A 21,597-nucleotide genomic window follows, 5' to 3' on the forward strand; every position below is an offset into this window, starting at 1 on the left:
GCACTTCTCTCAGCTTCTGTTTCCTCAAATAACAGGAGACAGCATTAAAGCAGCTATCTTTGAAAATCTTTTCCTTTACATTTCCAGGCTGGTAATCACCAGTAATATGTTTTTGCTTCTAAACTTGTAGGGAAATATTTGATTAGCTATTCCTATGAAATGGAGAGGCTGACATGTGCGATTTCTACTAACTCTTTTTCTCATGTTTCCCCTTTGACTGTAGAGTTTGGAGGGTTACATACACTGCAGACTTCCAGTTAATATAAGGGACTGATCATTCTACCCATCTTCTCTCTGTGTGTTCAGTTGAAACACGCTATGCACTCCATTTGCTGTGGCTTCTCCACTGGATTGGCTACCCATCCCCTAGCTTAACAATCAATCATTGTATCTTATCTGTGATACCTTTATGAGATTATGAGACAAGCAATTACTTTTTCAGAGCATGGTATAAGCAGACTTTGGGCTTTATGCTAGGACCTAAGAATTTTCTAATTAGATTGAACTTACTTTAAATTAAACCTTTTATGGGCTATTACATTTTGGAAAAATAAAATCCTAATTCTTTATGATGGATATGGAATAATATCACCTTCTACTATTTGACTTCAATGAAATACCATCACCACATACAAGTACTCTTCGTTTCCTCCACACATCCAATTCCAATGCTCTTTTCAATGGTCTGTCCAAATCTTCTGTTGCCCCGGGTTATTTTGTTTGTTTTGTTGTTGTTTCTCTTGCCTTTTCTCCAAATTAATACAAATCTTGACTCCCTTTTATTTATTTTTTGATTTTGAAAGTAAAACTTAACCAGAGACTTGGTTTCTGTGTGCCCAGTAAGGGTGTGGTTATATAATAGATCATAGCTTCCAGAGTCATGAAGCCCTGGATTTGAATCTCAGGTATAACATTGCTAACTAAGGGACTTTGGGCAAGTTACACAACCTCACAGGACTGCATCATTCCTTCTGAAAAATAGGGCAAAAAAAAAAATTCCTTTGCAGGCTTGTTGTGTGGCTTCAATCAGATATTCACCATATTGTTCTAAAAAGTACTCAGTTTTATTTTTAACATTCCCTCCCTGGTTTGTTGATTTCCTAACAAAGTTATGGCTAAAGAAGTGATATTGGAAAGACTGAAACCTTTTGGGAAGTCAAGGGTCACAAGGTTAGCATAAATCAAACACTTGGTCCAGAGCTGGGGTTCAGTTTCTAAAAAACCTGCTAAATAAGTTTTGCCATGTTAAATCAGCCTTACTCTCCTGCCTTGTTGCTGTTTGCTTTAGTGATTTTTCCCCTGTCTTTACATAACACATTTTAGTTAGTTTCTTGTTGTTAATATTAGAAGTCCATTTCAATACCTTTGTTCTGTTAAAAACTAAGTTGACTATTGATGGGTCATTATTAAATGGACTGGGGGGTCTGCAGATTGCAGAGCACTCTATTTTTAAGCAGAGCTCTGAATTGCCAACCTTACAAGGAACATGTCATGTGCAAAGTGTAATTATAATCTTGTTTTGATAGATTCTAATGGAGTGTAATTACATATTGCGCACTTAGTGTTCTGATGTTAATCACATTCCCTTTTGCTAGAGGCTACTAAGTTCCCCCAAGTGGCCAAAGACAGTCTCTGGCTAAAAAACAGAATAGTTGCAAGTAGTAGATATTATGTTTACCTACTTTAAGGAATTCATTTTGATGCTACTCATAGGTGTTAATCAGTCCTGAAGTTTGACTCGCCAAGAACTAAAATCTCTAAAATTTCCAAGTGGTCAAATAATATGATGATCACGGTTTTAGCGGTATATGAAACTCTGTGTGTTCTAATTCCAGCCGTGAGGATTATGGATTATGTTGTTCAAGGGCACACTTCCTGCTTACAGAGGGTGATTTCCTGTTTGAAGAGTAGACAGTGCTCTTTAAAACTGTAATGGTGGCAAATGACCAAATCTTCACGGCCAGCAAGTTTAGTCTTTAAGTCTTCTCAGTCACAAAGGACCATCTCCCTTGTCAAGAAATTAGAAAACCACAAATTATGGAAAGAGCCTAAATGTCCATCAACTGATGAATGGATAAAGATGTGGTTTATATATACAATGGAATACTACTTGGCAATGAGAAAGAATGAAATCTTGCCATTTGCAGCAACGTGGATGGAACTGGAGGGTATTATGCTAAGTGAAATAAGTCAGGCAGAGAAAGATACCATATGTTTTCACTCATATGTGGATCTTGAGAAACTTAACAGAAGACCATGGGTGGGGGGAGTTAGAGGAAGGAGGCAAATCATAAGAAACTCTTAAATACTGAGAACAAACAGAGTTGATGGGGATAGGGGAGAGGGGAAACTGGGTCATGAGCAGAGAGGAGGGCACTTGTTGGGATGAGCAAAGGGTGTTGTATGGAAACCAATTTGACAATAAATTATATTAAAAAAAACGAAAACCACAAAAGATTCTGCTTTTGGAAATTGTTTTATTTCCTTGTGTTTGAGACAGCTAGCTAAGGTTGCTGATGAAGCCATGCCTTTGACAGTTCCCTATATACTTTTGGTACTCATTTTCTGTTCTTGCTCAGTTTTTATAACAATATATTAGTAGAAAAGTAAAATTAATGAAAAAAATGCAAAACAAGTAACAGGTGAGGAGATACTATTTACACTGCCACAAAATGCCTACAAATTGTCAAGAAATAGCTAAAATATCCAAAAGAAAAATGAGCAAAGAATGAAAATAGACAATTGACAGAGAAGAAAACCTGATGGTCGGTATGCAAATAAGATAGTCAAATGCAGTATTGATCAGGGGCCTACAAATTAAAGTACCAATGAGATATCACTTTTACCCATCAGAATAACAATTTTTTTAAAAGTGAAATAAGATCTATTGCTGGTAAGGATATGAAGAAAAGTATTCTTTCATGAATTTCTTTTGGAAATACAAATGTTAAATCATTTTTACAAAAGTATGAAACAACACTTATTAAAATTAAAAATATCTTTAACTCCAATAGTCTCACTCCTAGAAATCTATCCTAAAGTGATAAAGGCCCTAGACAAAGGTTTTACGTATATGTGTGTTTCTTAAAGCAATGTCCATAGTGGAAATAATGACCATGAACAAATGACTGTCAAAATGAAAGTGGCTGAATAAACTATGTACAGCCACAATACTGAATATCATATAGACATGAAAAAGAAAACAAAGTAAAGTTTTATCATTTGACATGGATCAATTTCTTTTAGTTATTATTGAATAAACAATATAAAACACAAATAATTATAATATTCCACTTAGAATAAATTTTAAAATAAATATACACATTTACACAGGCCATTATGTATATTATATTTTCGCCATTATATATGAGTAGGAATATTTGTAAAATGTACAACTATTTAAAAAATTTTTAATGTCTATTTCTTCTTGAGGCTCTTAGCTGTCAGCACAGAGCCCAGTGTGGGGCTTGAACCCACGAACCATGAGATCATGACCTGAGCTGAAGTTGGACGGTTAACTGAGCTACCCAGGTACCCCAAAATGTACAACTGTTGACAGTATTTGTATATGGTGAAATGAATTGGGAGCAGAGTATAGAAAAAAGCAAGACTGAACACCAGATTTGTGTGTGTGTGTGTGTGTGTGTGATTTAGTGGTGAAAACTCTACTGTTACTTTTTTTTTTATTATGAAATTTATTGTCAAATTGGTTTCCATACAACACCTAGTGCTCATCCCAACAGGTGCCCTCCTCAATACCCATCACCCACCCACCCCTCCCTTCCACCCCCCATAAACCCTCAGTTTGTTCTTAGTTTTTAGGAGTCTCTTATGTTTTGGCTCCTTCCTTCTCTAACCATTTTTTCCCCTCCCCCATGGTCTTCTGATAAGTTTCTCAGAACCCACATAGGAGTGAAAACATATGGAATCTGTCCTTCTCTGTATGACTTATTTCACTTAGCATAACACTCTCCAGTTCCATCCATGTTGCTACAAAAGGCCATATTTCATTCTTTCTCATTGCCATGTAGTATTCCATTGTGTATATAAACCACAATTTCTTTATCCATTCATCAGTGGATGGACATTTAGGCTCTTTCCATAGTTTAGCTATTGTTGAGAGTGCTGCTATAAACATTGGGGTACAAGTGCCCCTATGCATCAGTACTCCTGTATCCTTTGGGTAAATTCCTAGCAGTGCTACTGCTGGGTCATAGGGTAGGTCTATTTTTAATTTTTTGAGGAACCTCCACACTGTTTTCCAGAGCAGCTGCACCAGTTTGCATTCCCACCAACAGTGCAAGAGGGTTCCCGTTTCTCCACAACACCAGATTTTTAAAATAGGCTGTCTGTGGGGTCAGGTAAGGGGAGGCAGAAGTGGGTAGAGGAGAGGAAAAGAAGGAAGTGTAGAGTAGATAAAGAAAAAAATACTACAATCAGATAAAAAGAATGTGTAAAACGCTCTTTATGTAAATAATGCATATGCTAGTGCATACACATTTACAAAAATTAAAAAAAAGAGGAGTTAACCAATATCTATTGACATGATGTGTATATGGTATATTCTTGAGTTAATGAAAATAAGTAATTCAAAATTCAAGACAGTGGTTCTCTTTTGGGAGCACTGTGGCTTCGAGTGGGGATAAGAGATAAGGAATGTAATTAAAGAAGGGTGCCTATGGTCTCTAAAACTTCTAACAGTTGTTACAACATTATTCATTTTAATACCTTATGTATACATGCTACATAATCCTTTGTCTATACGAAATGTATATTTCACATGTAATATTAAACTGCAATTTTACATGTGATATAAAATAAGCAGCTAAGTGATGTATATACATGATTTTTTAAATAAAAACAAATAAATGGAAACCAAACTTCTTAAAACACACACACACACACACACAGACACACACACACACACACACACACACCCCACACACACAGTGTTTCAGAAGCTACATGTATTCCAGGCTTCTAGTTAACATGCACTTCAAAAGCACTGAAAAGTTGTGGGAGGAGTCTGGCAAGGGTTTTAATAATGAATGTAGTTTGGGAAGGAAGTAGAACGGGATTTAGTGAAGGGAAAGAAATGTTGTTTTGACTTTGTACACCTTGGTATTGCATTATCTCCTTTGTGAACAAGCATTATTTATATTAGTATTACAATTTGGAAGAATAAAACAATTTTAAGAGAGAACATTAAAAAAAGAGGGGTGCCTGGGTGGCTCAGTCAGTTAAGCGTCCGACTTCGGCTCAGGTCATGATCTCGCGGTCTGTGAGTTCAAGCCCCGCATCGGGATCTGTGCTGACAGCTCAGAGCCTGGAGCCTGTTTCAGATTCTGTGTCTCCCTCTTTCTCTGACCCTCCCCTGTCATGCTCTCTCTCTCTCTGTCTCAAAAATAAATAAACATTAAAAAATTTTTTTAAAAATTGAAGAAAAATAAAAAAATAAAAAAAGGAAGCATGCAATTGGGAAGATGGGATTGATATACAGTTAGCTTAAATTATTTTTCAACCTTTAATTTCAGCTCAGAAATCTTCTCCCCTCTTTCTGGATTATAGGGTAGTTTGACTAATGAATGGATAAAGAAATTGTGACATATACATATAATGGAATATTACTCAGCCATCAAAAAGAATGGCATCTTGCCATTTGCAATGGTGTGCATGTAGCTAGAATGTATTATACAAGCAAAAGAAGTCACTCAGAGAGACAAATACCGTATGATTTCACTCATGTGTGGAATTTAAGAAGCAAAACAGATGAACACATGTGGGGGGGGGGGGAGAGAAGAGAGGGAAACAAACCACAAGAGACACTTAACAATAGAGAATAAACTGATGGCTGATGGAGCAAGGTGAGTGGGAGATGGGCTAGATGGGTGATGGGCACTGGGGAGGGCGCTTGTGATAAGCACTGGGTGATGTATGTGATAAGTCACTAAATTCTACTCCTGAAACCAATATTGCACTGTATGTTAACTAAAATTTAAATTAAAAAAAAAAGAAATCTCCTCTTTTTGACAGCCTTCCTTGTATTTTCCCTCTTTTCCTCAGATCAGTATAGATTATCCCTTATCATGCACTCACTGCTGTGAATCAATGTAATTATTAGAATTTTAATAACCTGTTTCCTTCACTAGAGGTGGGATTCCAGTGTTTTATATCTTACTTGTTCCTAGCTTCTAGTATAACGCCAGAGTTCTGCAGGAACACAATAAATTCCTAAGGAGTCTCATATCACTTATAAATCAGTAGATTTGCTATTTTTGGAACCAGTCCAATTAACCCTATTCCATCCACAAGCAACATCCTTAAATCTGACCAGTAATCAATGGAACCAATCTGGAATATAAAATGTCAGACTGGTGACTAGGTCTTAAAACCTAAAAATACATTCCCAATAATTAGAAAAAAAAACCATGAAAATAAATAATCCCTGCTGAACATCATAGTGAGTTATATATGGAGATAAAACATGGATATGCATCATAACATGCATAGGCTATGTCAAATATGCTTCTCAGATATGTTAATATCATTATATATAAAATGATAATTTCAGCAAACCTTTTTGTGCTTACCACATAACAGATATTTTTCTAAATTATTACTATCTCATTCAATTCAGTGCACTATTATCTTGATTTGACAGGTAAGGAAACCTAGGCAATGACAGGGTAACTAACTTGTTAAAGATCACTCAGCCAGAAAATACTGAAATTCAGAATTTAGTTCAGGTAGTCTCAGAGTCTTTCCTACTTCTATAAAGGACAAATGGATTTTAAAGGTTTAAAAAAATACTCTTTAGGGGCACCTGGGTGGCTCAATCAGTTAAATGTCCCACTCAATTTCAGCTCAGGTCATGATCTCACAGTTCTTGGGTTTGAGCCCCGCACCAGGTTTTGCACTGACAGCATGGAGCCTGTTTGAGATTCTCTCTCTCTCTCTGCCCCTCTTTCACTTGTGTTCTCTCTCAAAATAAAGAAATAAACATTAAAACTATTACTCTTTAGTTTTCCTCCATGCATAAAAAAACTTAATTTATAAAATATCTTAAACATTTCTATATACAACATCTCAAAAGATTTATGTTAATTGGAAAAAAAAATCCATCACTCTCATAAATTGAATAAAGTCAGAGGGGTTTTTTTTGTGTGTTTAACATTTTAAGAAATCTCTGCATCCAATGTGGGGCTCGAACTTAACCCCGAGATCAAGAGTCTCGTGCTCCTCGACTGAGCCAGCCAGGTGCCTCAAGGCAAAGAGTTTTTTAATTGAAAGTGTTTTTAAGAATTCATCTTATGTAAATTTTCCCTCAAACTAGTATTTTTGTCTATGGCCTCCCTCTCTGATATCATCAGTCACTACTCAAAGAGTTCCAGTCAAGGCACTTGGACCTGACCTCCCCACCCCATGTTCAATGTCATCTTTGTATTTTGATCATTTAATTTTATAAAAAGTTTACCGGCAGAAATACAAATGCTTCTTAAAATAGCTTTTGAGCACGTTAGCCTATTTGTCCTACTTTTGTATATGCATTTGCCCTTTCCTTAGGCCAGGTCTTTGAAGCACAGGAAACAGGTAAAAACAAGTCTCTGACAATAACCCATGTTTCAGGTTGTCCATTCACTTGCCCATCTTACCCTCTGCTCTTTGTTCTTCTCTCCTCAGCTCCTTGAACTGCTGATTTGCTGTCCCATGCCTAGTCTCAAAAGATGATTGGGCACTTTAGAATTCCAGTAATTAATTTCTAGATCTTGAGTTAATTACATTATGCTTATGCTAAGTGTTTCTAGACTGCATTTCCTCAGGTGGTTAAAGTGTATATTGTAGTTTTCAAACACTTCAGCATAAAGATCACACTTTTCTGAATGTGGTCTTTTTCAGAAACCTTCAAATTCAGAGCCACGGAGAACACAGTTTTCCATGCAGAGCCTGACCAGTGCAGTGCAGAGGGGATGGCTGTCTCCCTTCCTTACAGACAGAATTGACAGAGAAGACATGTTACACTGCTGCCTCACAGAGGGTGCTGTCAGTGTTACCTTCATTTTCTGTTAATTCATCACATTCTATTACCTGCTCTTTTGTTAAGTAATAATCTCTATGCCCAACATGGGCCTCAAACTCACAACCCTGAGGTCAAGACTCCCATGCTCTACTGACTGAGCCAGCCAGGTGCCCCTGTATTAACTGCTTTTTTTTTTTTTTTAACTTTTTAATGTTTATTTATTTTTGAGAGAGAGAGAAAGAGCACAAGTGGGGAAAGGGCAGAGAGAGAGAAGGAAACAGAGAATCCAAAGCAGGCTCCACAGCCTGAGCTGCCAGCACAGATCCCAACGCAGGGCTTGAACTCACAAACCACGAGATCATGACCTGAGCCAAAGTTGGTCGCTAACTGACTGAGCCACCCAGGCGCCCCTATATTGCCTGCTTTTAAGCCAAGTCTGTTCCAGCTTCTTCCTAGACAGCTGATAATTTTTAAAGGAACAAATTGAAATATATTATAATAAACTCTTCCAAATCGTTTCTCAGTTACACCAGATAATAAATATTGAGATCTCCGATTGTCATTATATGTCGTAGGTGTTTCTTATACTGCACAGAAAGCATCTGTGTGTTTGATAAGCTTGCCTCTGTGTTCCCTCATGTCACTGATAAGCAGGTTGACTGGGATGCAAATAGAACTCACTAAGGGTGATTGTTCAGGCTACTTACTTATGTCATTTTTTATTCATTTATTCATTCATTCACTTATTCATTTGGTATACATTTTTTTGAAAGCCAGTTATGTATGAGAGATTGTGTTATGCTCTAGGAACATAAATAAATAGAAAATAAGTCCCATATCCCCAAGGAATTCACAAATCAATGGGATACAAACAAATGAACAAAATATTATGATATGCATAGAAAGTAACTAAGACAGTACAAAATAGACATTTCTAGAGAGAAGAGATTGATCATGTTTTTCTCTTTCCGGCAACTTAGTACCTGACATAGAGAAAGCACTAAATGCATATTTTATGAATGAACATCTACTGTCCTTAATAATAAAAAAAAGTCATTTGATTAGGGAATTTTCTTCTGCAGTAACAACTTTAAATCCCTCACAATTTTTGAACAAAGATAAACAAATATTCCTACCAGATCTGATAAGGCATGTACCATCCTTTTGCTGAAAACTGCTGTTAAAATATCATAAACCACGGTCAAGTAAACCAAATTTAGTTTTAAATACCTACTGTGTGTTCCAGGTATCACCATTCAATTTCCTTTCTTTGCCAAATGAATGTCTGGCACGATGTTTTTAACTGGGAAAAGTTAAACCACCACCCATGCTCCAAGATTTTTACACTTGTATCCCCAATTTCAAAACAATTAAGGATACATTCCCGTAAGTTCTTTTACTTGTTGTGTCCAAGAATTATTTCTTCACACTTGGTATCCATCAGGACTTTTTAAATACAAACAACAGAAACCAACTTTGACTGATTTAGGAATAAAATGAATTCATTAAAATGATAGTGGGTGCATTACCAATTGAGGGGACAGCTTTAGAACCAAGCTTTGCAAATGGACACAGCAGTGGAGGCCAGGTATCAAAAGCAAGAGTGAAAGAAGGGCTAGCACCCCTGCCGGAGGGTGGATCCATCCCAAAACTTGTACCAAGCAATGCCACTGGACACTTGAATTTGTTCTGCCATCGGTACCCCTAGAAGCTCAAGATGTTGCTGCTTCTACCCAACAAAACCCTCAGTAGAATGGACCCATCTGATTGGCCAAACCTGAGTCATGTGCCTACATAAATAGGCACATCTTAGTGTCAGAGGCCAGGATACATGCAGTCCCTTCCACCCACAAGGGCTTATAATAGAAGGATCCTTCAAACATGAAGGTGTTGGGGTTCAAATGCTGGATAGTCCAAGGTGGGGAAAGCAAAAGAAAAACGTCCGTGACCCACCTGCACTGAGTGAAGTACATAATAGAGAAAAAAGATTATAATCCTTGGCAAAAAAAATACCAGAACAAAACATGGAACAGAACATTCCAGAACAAAAGTATACTCCCTGGTTATGCCAGGTGTATATATAACCAATATTGCATCTCTCTCTCTCTCTCCAAAGAGTATTCCTACACATCAGTAGAATATCTTCACACACAAAACACATTCCCTTAAATCTTATAATTCTTGTGAATTTTCTGTGTGTTGTGGAAAGTTGTGGAGCCTTCTATGGCTTCTATGGGAAGAGGTATATATTTGTGTATGAGCAAGTATTCCATTTTCATTGCAGATAATACAGAAGGCACAATTTTGCAAATAGGAGAAAAAAATGACATGGTTCTGCCACACCCAAACAACCAGCAATGACTCTCCTTTTATTTATTTATTTATTTAGTTATTTTTTTAGTGTTTATTTTATTTTTGAGAGAGAGAGAGAGAGAGCATGAGAGAGGCAGACAGAGAGGGAAACAAACAATCCAAAGCAGGCTCCAGGCTCCAAGCTGTTAGCAGAGCCAGATAGGGGCTTGAACCTATGAACTGTGAGATCCTGACCTGAGCTGAATTTGGATGCTCACGTGACTTAGCCACCCTGGTGCCCCTGACTGTCATTTTAGATGTGTATGTCCATGCATTTATTGTGCTTCTATAGTCATAATACAAAGTTTGTATGCATTTGTGTGTAAGTTTATGGTTTATAGCATCATACAATATATTGCTTTAATCTTGAGTTTCTAAATTAAAAAATTAACTGAGAAAACATTCTTAATGTTGAAATGTCTGCACTGCTTCTATATGAATAGATTATTTCTCCTTTTCTTTTCATTCTCTGTCATTTTTTTTTAATTGCCTACTCTTGAAATATTTTAATTTGCCTCTGCCTCCTCAGGAAAAGAAAGTCTTTTCAATATTTTCATCTTGTATGATTTTGGCTTACTGTCTCTGGAAATTTTTATTTTCTTGAGAGGTATTACTCAAAATCAGGTAAGGAGACCAGTTGGCATTTTCACATAATTGGCAAGTTCCTCAGGCAAGAAGACAAATATAACACATCCCCTGCAGGTTGCTGAAACATTTCCCTCAGTGTTTATACCTCCAAGGTATTGAGATGGGCTCTCAACCTTCTTGTTAACCAACAGCAAACCCTTCCTATCACTGCTGCAGGGAGAAGCTGGGTTTTGACACCTTGAACCCTTTTGAATTTCTAGGAGGCTGGACTTTCTGGAAAATTCTGCTTTCCCTCCCTTCTCTACTCTTCTCTCACTAGTTACCTGTTAATATGAAAAGAGAACAGGTTGGCTCAAGAACAGCGTTTTATACTCTAGTAGGATGAAGTTTCTGAGATGGCATGGACAGAGCAGAATGAGAGCAGGTGCCAGTATCAGACAGATCTAAGCTTCAATCCCAATGCTTTCACTCCATAGTTGTGTTGCAGTCAGTGAGTTACTCACATTAGTTGAGCCTCCATGTTCTCGTCTGCAAAATGGGAATAATAATATAGACCGCACTGGCTTGTTGTATGTACATGGCTGACCCCATAAGCAGTAATTCATTAGCAGTAGTCCAAACTATGTTGACATCTACTGAATCCATAGAAACTCACCCCTGAATATTTTAAAAATTCTCTTACCTTTTGCTCACTTTTTAGCTTGTCGTATTTACTGTGGGTTCTCCTATATAGCCAATTAAAAAAACTGAAAACAATAATTATTTTATTTTGCCCTATGTGGAGGATGCATACAATATACTGAACTGAAACCAACACCCTCCCACCAAGTTTTGCTTACACAATAACTTTTCAAAATATTAGCTGCTTCTCTCCACAAATAGGACATTGAGGATTTGGGTTTTTCTTTTCTTCAATTTTTTTTAACTTAAGCAGCATACTGTTTCATAACCCCTGCAACTTATTAATAGCTTTTGTTTGTATAATGCTTTTTGTGTAAAGTCTCATTTCATGCCAGTGCATTATCTCTGCTTTGTATGTTTCTAACTACAGATTTCCTCTTTTTTCAATAAGTTGGTTAATGAGAAATGGCTTCTTTACATATCTTTGTTAGTTCCAAATAGATGTCTTTATTTAACATTTAACATATGTGTAAAAGTAAATGCAATTAAATTTTTTTTCACCAAAGTTAATATTAAGGACATAAAAACTACTTCCAGAGGAAATGAACTAACATCCCTACATAATTAATTCCTGTGATAACAGGAATATCAACTGGCAGAGCCAAAATTCAAACCCAGAGCAGTGTGATTTGAAAATCTCTCCTTTCTCTATACTTCATGTTAGTTGTTATTGGACACTATATTAAAACAAAATGCCCTCCATAAACTAAGTTAGGGCAAAACATCGTTACATAATTTTCACATCATTGTAACATAAAAAATAACTACCTTAGAATTTGATGATATGTGGGGCACCTGGGTGGCTCAGCCGGTTAAGCAGCCAGATCTTGATTTAGGCTGCGGTCATGACCTTGGAGTTCATGAGATAAAGCCCCATGCAGGCGGTGTGCTATCCTCGGTGCTGACAGCACAGAGCCTGCCTGGATCCTCTCTCTCTCTCTCTCTCTCTCTCTCTCTCTCTCTCTCTCTCTCTCTCTCTCCCTCTCCCTCCCTGTTTGTCTCTGCCCCTCCCCTACTCTCTTTCTCTTTCTAAATAAATAAATAAACTTAAAAAAAGAATTTGATGATGTGTATCAAAAGTCTTTAAGTCTTTCAAACATACACATCCTTTGATAGTTATCCTGGTGAAAATATTAATTAAATGTAACCATAAATACTTACCCACAGCAATCTCAGAGTTGTTCATAATACCTCAGGAGGTAATTTCAGCCCTGGATCTCAGCACTTTTCCACTTTCCATCACAGTGCCTCAACATGCTTGCCCTATCTACTTGGCTATTTATGCTCACATATTTAGTGTCTTTTCCTTGACTTTTTGTGAGGGCTTGACCTCATCAATAAGGGCACACTGGGACAACTCTGCGAAGAAGAGCTGTGTATAAGAAGTGACAGAGGTGATGTTGGAAAAGTTCCTGTGACTAAAATGTAAATCTGATGCTACTCTAATGCCTAAAACTTTTATTGACTTCCAATCAAGTATGGATCAAGATCCTTGCTTATCTAGACCTGCCTATCTATTTAACTCTGTGGAATACCACCTCTCTTGTTTTCTGAGCCCCAGCTCTATTGAACTATCAATTCTTTTTTTTTTAATGTTTAATTATTTATTTTGAGAGAACATGAGAATGAGCATGAGTGGGGGAGGGGCAGAGAGACAGAGAAGGAGGGAGAGAGAGAATCCCACTCAGGTTCCACACTCTGTGGGGCTGGGTCTCAGAAGCCATGAGATCATGACCGGGGTTGAAATCAAGAGATGGTCGCTTAACCAACTGAACTGACCATGCACCTCCAGCACCATCAATTTTTAAGATGTTCCCTCCACTCCAGGATAATTGTAAGTGCTGTCTTCTACCCCAGAAAACTTCCAACATCTGCACTACTTTGATAATGCTTGCTTATTCTTCAGTTTTCAACCTAGGAGCAAATTCCTGGAGAAGCCTCTCTAAATGTGAATTGCAGATGACCAAATATTTCAGGTAAACAAATACTTTAGGTATTTTAATACAATATTGTCCCTGATATCGCATATGATGTCTTGTCTTCGGGACTGTGTCTCAGATTAGAATAGATCTTCCTTGTAATTACTGGTGTTTAGCAATTTCACTTTGAATTTTTAGCCATTATCATAGTATATAGTCATGTATTTACACAATTATTATCTCTTTCTCCCTACTACTTTGCAAGCTCCATAAGGAAAAGACTATGTCTGCTTTGACCACCATACTACCCTATGTACTGGCACAATAAAGGAAGAATACAGAAGTTCAGTGAATATTCTAAGAACAAATGAAAAAATTAATATAATAAAAATATATATGTAAAGGTGAAATTGCAAGCTAATAGTGAAATATTTTTAATGGGATGAAAGAGTACATCTTGAATACCTTTAGTCATTATTAATAGTTTAGTTATTTTAGTTATTATTATTATATTAAACACTTGTTGAGTATTCTATTTCAGATACTAATGAATTTGAATTGCAATAGGTACTTTGCAAACATCATTTCCTTTAATCATCATGACAACCCTCTATGATGTAGTACTTATTAACACAGCCTCATAACATTAGAACACAAAGAATTAGAGAAGAAAAGCCATTTTTAACAGTCACAAAGCTAGCATGTTGCAATCTGGATTAGAACCTTTGAGTCCAACTCCAAAGCTGGTGTATTAATAAATGTGCTATATACGCATCGTACTCAGATATATTTTTGCAAGAAGTGGTGCTTAACTAGGTTTCCCTACATAGAGCAACAGAAACTTCATTTTTAATACATATATAAATACTATCCAAAAAAAGTAGGAGTGTCTGTGTGTATGTGCGTGCGTGCACATATGGTTGCACAGAATTAAGTTTTGTTTTGTTGACTTTAGAATTTTACAGAAGTTGGGGTGCCTGGGTGGCTCAGTCGGTTAAGCGTCTGACTTCGGCTTAGGTCATGATCTCATGGTTTGTGGGTTGGAGCCCTGTGTCAGGCTCTGTGCTGACAGCTCAGAGCCTGGAACCTGCTTTGGATTCTGTGTCTCCCTCTCTCTCTGCCCCTCCCCTGCTCACGCTCTGTCTCTCTCTCTTTCAAAATAAATAAACATGAAAAAATTTAAATAAAAGAATTTTACGGAAGCTGTCCAGAGCACTTGTTAAGAATAACTGTAGTCAGGGGCGCCTGGGTGGCTCAGTCGGTTAAGTGTCAGACTCTGGCTCAGGTCATGATCTCGCGGTCTGTGAGTTCGAGCCCCGCGTCAGGCTCTGTGCTGACAGAGCCTGGAGCCTGTTTCAGATTCTGTGTCTCCTTCTCTCTATGACCCTCCCCGTTCATGCTCTGTCTCCTCTGTCTCAAAAATAAATAAACGTTAAAAAATAATTAAAAAAAAAAAAAGAATAACTGTAGTCAGGGGCACCTGGGTGGCTCAGTCAGTTGACCATCCGACTTTAGCTCAGGTCATGATCTTGTACTCTGTTGAGTTCCAGCCCTTTGTAGGGCCCTGTGTTGACAGCTCAGAGCCTGGAGCCTGCTTTGGATTGAATACCTACCTCTCTCTCTGCCCCTCCCCTGCTTGTACTCTGTCTTTCTCTCTCTCAAAAAATAAAATTAAAAAAACACTTAAAAACTTTAGAAAAAGAATAATTGTAGTCATAATCTCCAAAAACATTATGCATACATACATGCATACATATATGTGGATACATATACATACACACACTGGAATATCTGCCCCAGGAAAGGATGACTTTGTAAACTTACTAAGTACCAACATAGTTATGACTCTTGATAACACATTAGGAAAAGCCATTTGCAACTAAATAGACTTTGGGTTTCACAGACTTCCTTTCTCTCTTAATTTAAGCACAGCCTATGATTTCCGATACAAATTTCCTAACACAAATTAATTTGTTACCAACAACTCAATATTATGTTAACTGTTTTTTTTTCCTGCTACAAATCTTGTGGGAAAAAGATTATTCCAGATTATTTATACATTGGCTATTAAAAGAAAGAGATATAACCATTTACCTAGTGAGGAAAAGCAGAGCTCACTACATATGCCTTAAAGTTTGTTTCATGTTAATTAAAGCCACATGAAGCAACATGCATTTCCTAAGATGAATGGTTACTAGTAGATTTGCACTCCCTAAGACATGAGACGTAGTTAAGGTTATGATCTGGAAATAAGGCAGTCCATGATAATGAAGCTCAAAGATCCCCTGTTGGGCTACACTGTATCTTGGAATTGATGTGGAATATTATTTGCCTAAGTGTACACATGGCATTTATTTAAAGCAATAATAAATAATAGATTCAGAGTTCATCTGTGGGAAAAATGCCAATTTTTTTCTATGAGTATTTAGTGCATCCTGATACTAAAAGGATTTAAACGTGTTATTTTATTAAGACTTGGTCTCTTGCCAAATGAGAGTAATTTTAGCTTAGTTTGAATAAATCTTACCACATAGTTATTTAATTATGAAGGAGATGTTAAAAAAATATAAGAGATCACAAACTTCTCACTGAGGTGAGGGAACTAAGCTAGTTAAAACCATCTCTCTAATAAAAAGAGAACGTCCTGAAGGGTTTCACAGAGAACAGCAATTCATACAGAGTTCTCTTTCTGTATTTGGGTGCCTTATGGTTTTCATTCAAGGTGACAGTATGTTCTGGATGCTGTATAAGATACGGAATTAAGAATGTCTAATAAATATGAATTTTGCAGTATTGAGGCTCATAATAAAATTATTATCATTTATGTGAGCATCTATACAAGAATGAATTCTTATAGTCACAGGATAGAAGCTTGATTCTCAGAGGTCAACTGCAGAAAGGCATTAATCTACCCTCTGGTTCCCTTTGCCATCCGTGAAGAGATAGAGAAAACCTTTGGTTTGGAAATAGATCTGAGAAAAAAGAAGCATAGCTTGAGTATCTTTTGAACTTCCCTCAAAAATGATTAAAGATGAGAAAAATCTTAAAATTGGGGTAAAACAAAACAAAACAAACAACAAAAAAAGAATGTAAACATCTTACGCTAGGAGGCAATAGTTTGGTTGAAATTAGTTGCCTGGTGCCATTTATTTTGCAAGGGGTCATCTCCATAGCAAGCTGGGACCTGCCCCTTCTGGGGGAAAAGAATCTTAAGGCTGCCATCAGCTGTGAATTAGATTATAGAGGCATCAATCTTATTAAATACTAAAAGAAAATTCTAGTTAATACTAGAATTTCAACACACCAACATTCTCCACTTTTTCTGGGAAAGATTGTTAGATTCAGTATGGCTCAAAAGTTACCATCGAGCTAGGAAGCAGTAAAGTGGTTAAGAATTCGGCTTACACTGCAAAATGTTAGCACTGTAAAGTATTCCGGAAGTGACATCATTGCCCAGGTGTATAAACATTGGCGATTTTAGGCCCCTGCAGGTAAATAATTACTACACAATGAGCCAAATTATTTTTTTAGATACGTAAGCACAAACACCCCTTAGCTGGGAATTTAATGAGTCAGTTCTGATATTGGTAATGGTCCACAAATGATGTATTTTAGGCAAAATCTTAAGTTTGAAAGATGAGAGATAAATTTCTGCTCTGGAAGTTCATTAGGATTGCACCAGCTTGGGAATTAGAAAACATGGCATGGCTTATACCTTGTTTGTTTACAGAGCATTGCATATATTTGTGTATTTCACTTATCATCTGCTTTTTAAGGTACATGTGAAATATAAGGGGAAAATGTATGTATTGGTTACATTATTAGTTATGTTACTAATTAAATTAACTATACTAAACTACCAGTTGAAAGTCAGTGTGATGAGTAGATTCAGTGGGAGTTCATAGGAAAGAAATGTAATTCAAAGTAATGATGTCAGGAAATTTACCAAAAGAATGTACATTTATTTATTTATTAAATTTATTTATTTTGAGAGAGAGGGAGAATGAGCCGGGGAGGGGCAGAGAGAGAGGGGAACGGAGGATCCAAAGCAGGCTCTGTGCTGAGAGCAGAGAGCCCAGTGCAGGGCTCAGACTTATAAAACGTGAAATCATGACCCAGGCCAAAGTTGGACACTTAACTGAGTGAGCCACCCAGGTGCTCCCAAGAGAATGTACATTTAATTATGGATTGAAAAACAAAACCCAAAAACCTTTTAAGAAGATTTAACATGAATCAGCAAGGGAAAGAGTACAGGCAAAGTCAGAGAAAGGGAAATCTAATGAAATGCATGCAGAAGAATATGACTGAACCCAAACCCAATATTATCCATGTTATGGACTGAATGTTGGGGTTCCTCCCTCAAAATTCATATGTTGAAACCGTTCCCCTCAGTGTGATAGTGTGGGGAGGTCAGGTCTTTGTAAATTAATTAGGATTAGCTGAAGTCATGAGGGTGGAACCTTCGGGAATGGGATTAGTGCCCCTGTAAGAATCCCAAGAGAGAGCCTGCTTCTCTCTGCTCTCTGCCATTAGAGGATACAAGGAGAAAATGGCCACCTGTAATGTGAAAGAAGGCTGTCACCACAACCCAATCGTGCTGGCGCCCTGCTCTTGGATTTCCAGCCTCCAGAACTGTGAGAAAAACATTTGTTTTTTAAAGCCACCCAGTCTGTGGTATCCTTTCATAGCCTGAATGGACCAAGACAATCCAAGAGTTCTTGATATCTATGAATAGTATTTTGTTGAGGGTAACTTTTTGCATGTTATTTAGCTTCTCTTTGTAGATGTTAGCATTTTTTGCTTACTGATTATATTGGCAGAAAAGGTAGATTACAAATTTTTAAAAACAGAAGACATGTATTGTATAACAAAGATACACACATTTGTGCATGAACTCCTATTTTCTCTATTGATTCAAAAGCAAATCTTCATTAGTGATGACTAATGATGCGGGTGCATTGCGTAAGTGATGTATCTGTTTATTCTTTTCTTTGATATTGGTAATTTTGAATTTATATATTTATCATAGAGTGGCTGTGCCTTTAAATGCTATGAGGTGTTTCTTCTTTTGCCTTTCAGCTAAAGTGAAATATCTGTAACTATTTTCAGCATTACTTCTCTTATCTGTCACATCCCAAAATGTTTAGATTTATGTAGGCAGTTTTCTGCCCTTGTGTTCTGAATATATTTTTTAAACTTACAAATGAATATCTATTGGAGCTTATAAAAGTAACAAACATGGTGTCATTATTATACAGTAAAAACTCAGAATATAGTTCACTGACTGCTTCCAATAATGCAATAGACTATACTTAGGGCAAAAGTTCTTCCTTAAAGGAAGAATCTTGTAGTCGCATTAAAGTATCTTAAGTGTATGTGTGTGTGTGTGTGTGTGTGTGTGTGGTGTGTGAATTCATATATTTTTTTATCAAAATCATTAAGGATAATATATTCTTTGAACATTTATTTACTTATTCATTTTAGTTATGAAAGTACTTGATACATATTAGTACAACAGTCACCCCTTATCTGTGGGAGGTATGTTCCAAGACCCCCCAAAAGGATGACCCTGGGTATTACTGAACCCTACATATACTCTATTGTTTCCTGTATATATATATATATGTGTATACACACACACATATATTTATATATATATATATATATATATATATATATATATATATATATATACCTATGATAAAGTTTAATTTATACATTAGGCACAGTCAGAGATTAACACCAATAACTAATAATAAAATAGAACAACTGTAACAATATACTATGATCAAAGTTATGTGAATGTGGTCTCTCTCTTTTTAAAAATATCTTCCTACACTATACTCACCATTCTTGTGATGGTGGGGATGAGAAGATGCCTATGTGATGTGAGGAAGTGAGGTAAATGACATAGGCATTGTGACATAGCATTAGGGTGCTATGGACCTTCTGACAGTTCGTCAGAAGCATTATCATGTGCTTCCAGACCCTGGTTGACCATGGAAAGCAAAACCATCCATAAGGGAGGGGGGACTACTATATTTGTTCCAGTGCATATTAGGCACCGTGGGAAGGTTAGAAATAAAAAGGTGAGTGAACAAAAGTTGCTATTCTGAAGGAGCTACATGCAATTATTTGGCAGTTGACCTGATTCCGAGTTGAAAAGTTCTTGCCTATGTCAGGATCCTATTCCCGCCTGGTTGAAATAAATTCAGAGCACATTTTTCATAATTGCAGCATAAGTGACAGCTTCCAACCTTCTTGAAAACAAAGCCAAACTCTTTATACTGGCAAGCAAAAGAGTGATGATGTGGCAGGTAGGGGAATCACAGAGGGCCCGAGAAAGATTTATATTGCTTTTTACTAAATTTGGATAAAAGTTCAATAGGAATTAAACTCTTTTCCTCTAAGCACACTGTGGGGAATTATGAAAGACAAGGCTAAGCTATGCTGAACGTGGCAGCTTATTTATTGTTTTATAGATTTCTATTCGGAGAAGGACACAACCAGTAATGCACTTGCCGCTGTTTCTCATCTATTTTGTCTTATTTCTGCTTGTGCAGATCCCACTGCATGTATCCTATCGAATTTGAGTTTTATGGTCCTTCAGATTTAGTGGGAATTTGAAAAACAAATTAAGTTGTACTTTTCAGCTCCAAACCAACACAGAGGGAACGTATTAGGAGTTTGATACAAATGACCTACCCTATTTGGAAAATTATCTTTTATTATAGGTCAATGGTGTTCAACCAAGGTGGATTCTATCTCCCAGGGGCCATTTGGCATTGTCTGGAGACATTTTGCTCGTCACAACTGGAGGATGTTGCTGGCATCTAGTGGGTAGAAGCCTGGGATGCTATTAAACATCCTCCAGGGCACAGGCTAGTTGTTTCCCAACAAAGCATTATCCACCCACTGTCAATAGTGACAAATGAAGAAACTGACATAGATAAGGCCTCCAATAGGCAAACAAGTGCATCACCTCTTCTGTTGAGTCAGTTTGAAAATGGACAGCTTCCCCCCACCCCTTTCTTTCACTTTTTATTAATTCTTCCTCTTTAGTTGTGGGCTGTTTATATAGACTACTTGCAAATCTAGAATAAATGTAGAGTAAGAGGAGACACTGACTTATGGTGATAAAAGGTACAATATTAACAGCAATACTTCTAAAATCAGATGGCTGAGGTTGAGATCCAGATCTCGCTGGATGTTGTGACCATGATAATAGTACATTCCTGTATCTCAGTTCTCTTTTCTTTTAAAATGTCTGCTATAAAATGCATCCCATTGGGTTTTGTAAAAATTAGTTGAAACAGGACCATGATGGAATAACTTGTAGCAGACCACCCTCATCAAGAACAACTAGAAAAACTGAATAAAAATGTACTTTTTGAACGTATTGGAAAGCTGCCAAATGAGTCCGAGGTTGAAGGGCCAAGATCTCTGAGAGAAAGAAGTTTATTAAAGAATTCTCTATGCTGATTTTCTCTCCTGGATAGTCAGTGAATTAATTACAGAATAGCAGAAGATTCAGAATCCAGGTAAAAAACTGGCAGACCTTTTGATAATGTCACAAGACTAGGAAGGTAGAAATTGGAATCTGGGGCTTTCAAGGCAGGGAGGACTTGAAGGAAGTGAGGCAGAAGACGGAGGGCAGGCACTCTAAGCTTTGCCCATGGAGGCATCTGCCATTTGTAAGATGTAGCGTGAGGGCTTTAAGAGATCCTGCAGAAAGGAGCTGAAGGCCTAAACAGAAGTTTTAACAGCCTTGTGCTCCTACAGAGAGAAAAAGTGGAGCTCAGGACCTGACCCGGAGGAGGGATTAGAGTAGGTTAAATACTCCTTAAAGGCTGTACCCTACCAACAAGGTGAGCAAGAGTTGAACCGAACCTCATAAGGTCAGTGGCTGCAGCTCAAAGCAGAATTTTGGAGCCTGTGCTAGATGTGGGGAGCACGCATGTAGGGGAGCAGTAGCAACCCAGAGAAGCCTTTCAAAGACCTCGTGAATGAGGGGGTACCCGCACAGGATTAAAGACAACT

General features: G+C 37.2%; 1 long non-coding RNA gene across 2 annotated transcripts in view; it reads right to left on the reverse strand.

The window, feature by feature from the left end:
• The window catches only part of LOC132687859 (uncharacterized), a 167,514-nt gene extending 159,533 nt beyond the window's left edge, over positions 1-7,981 (reverse strand). For both annotated transcript variants that reach the window (XR_013551858.2, XR_009614299.1), the window contains exon 1: positions 7,653-7,981. This is a non-coding gene — a long non-coding RNA (uncharacterized LOC132687859). The remainder of the gene's footprint in view (positions 1-7,652) is intronic.
• Positions 7,982-21,597: the final 13,616 nt, after the last annotated feature.

Source organism: Panthera onca, chromosome E1 (genome assembly GCF_046562875.1).
Source record: "Panthera onca isolate mPanOnc1 chromosome E1, mPanOnc1 haplotype 2, whole genome shotgun sequence".
Classification (NCBI taxonomy): Eukaryota; Metazoa; Chordata; class Mammalia; order Carnivora; family Felidae; genus Panthera; species Panthera onca.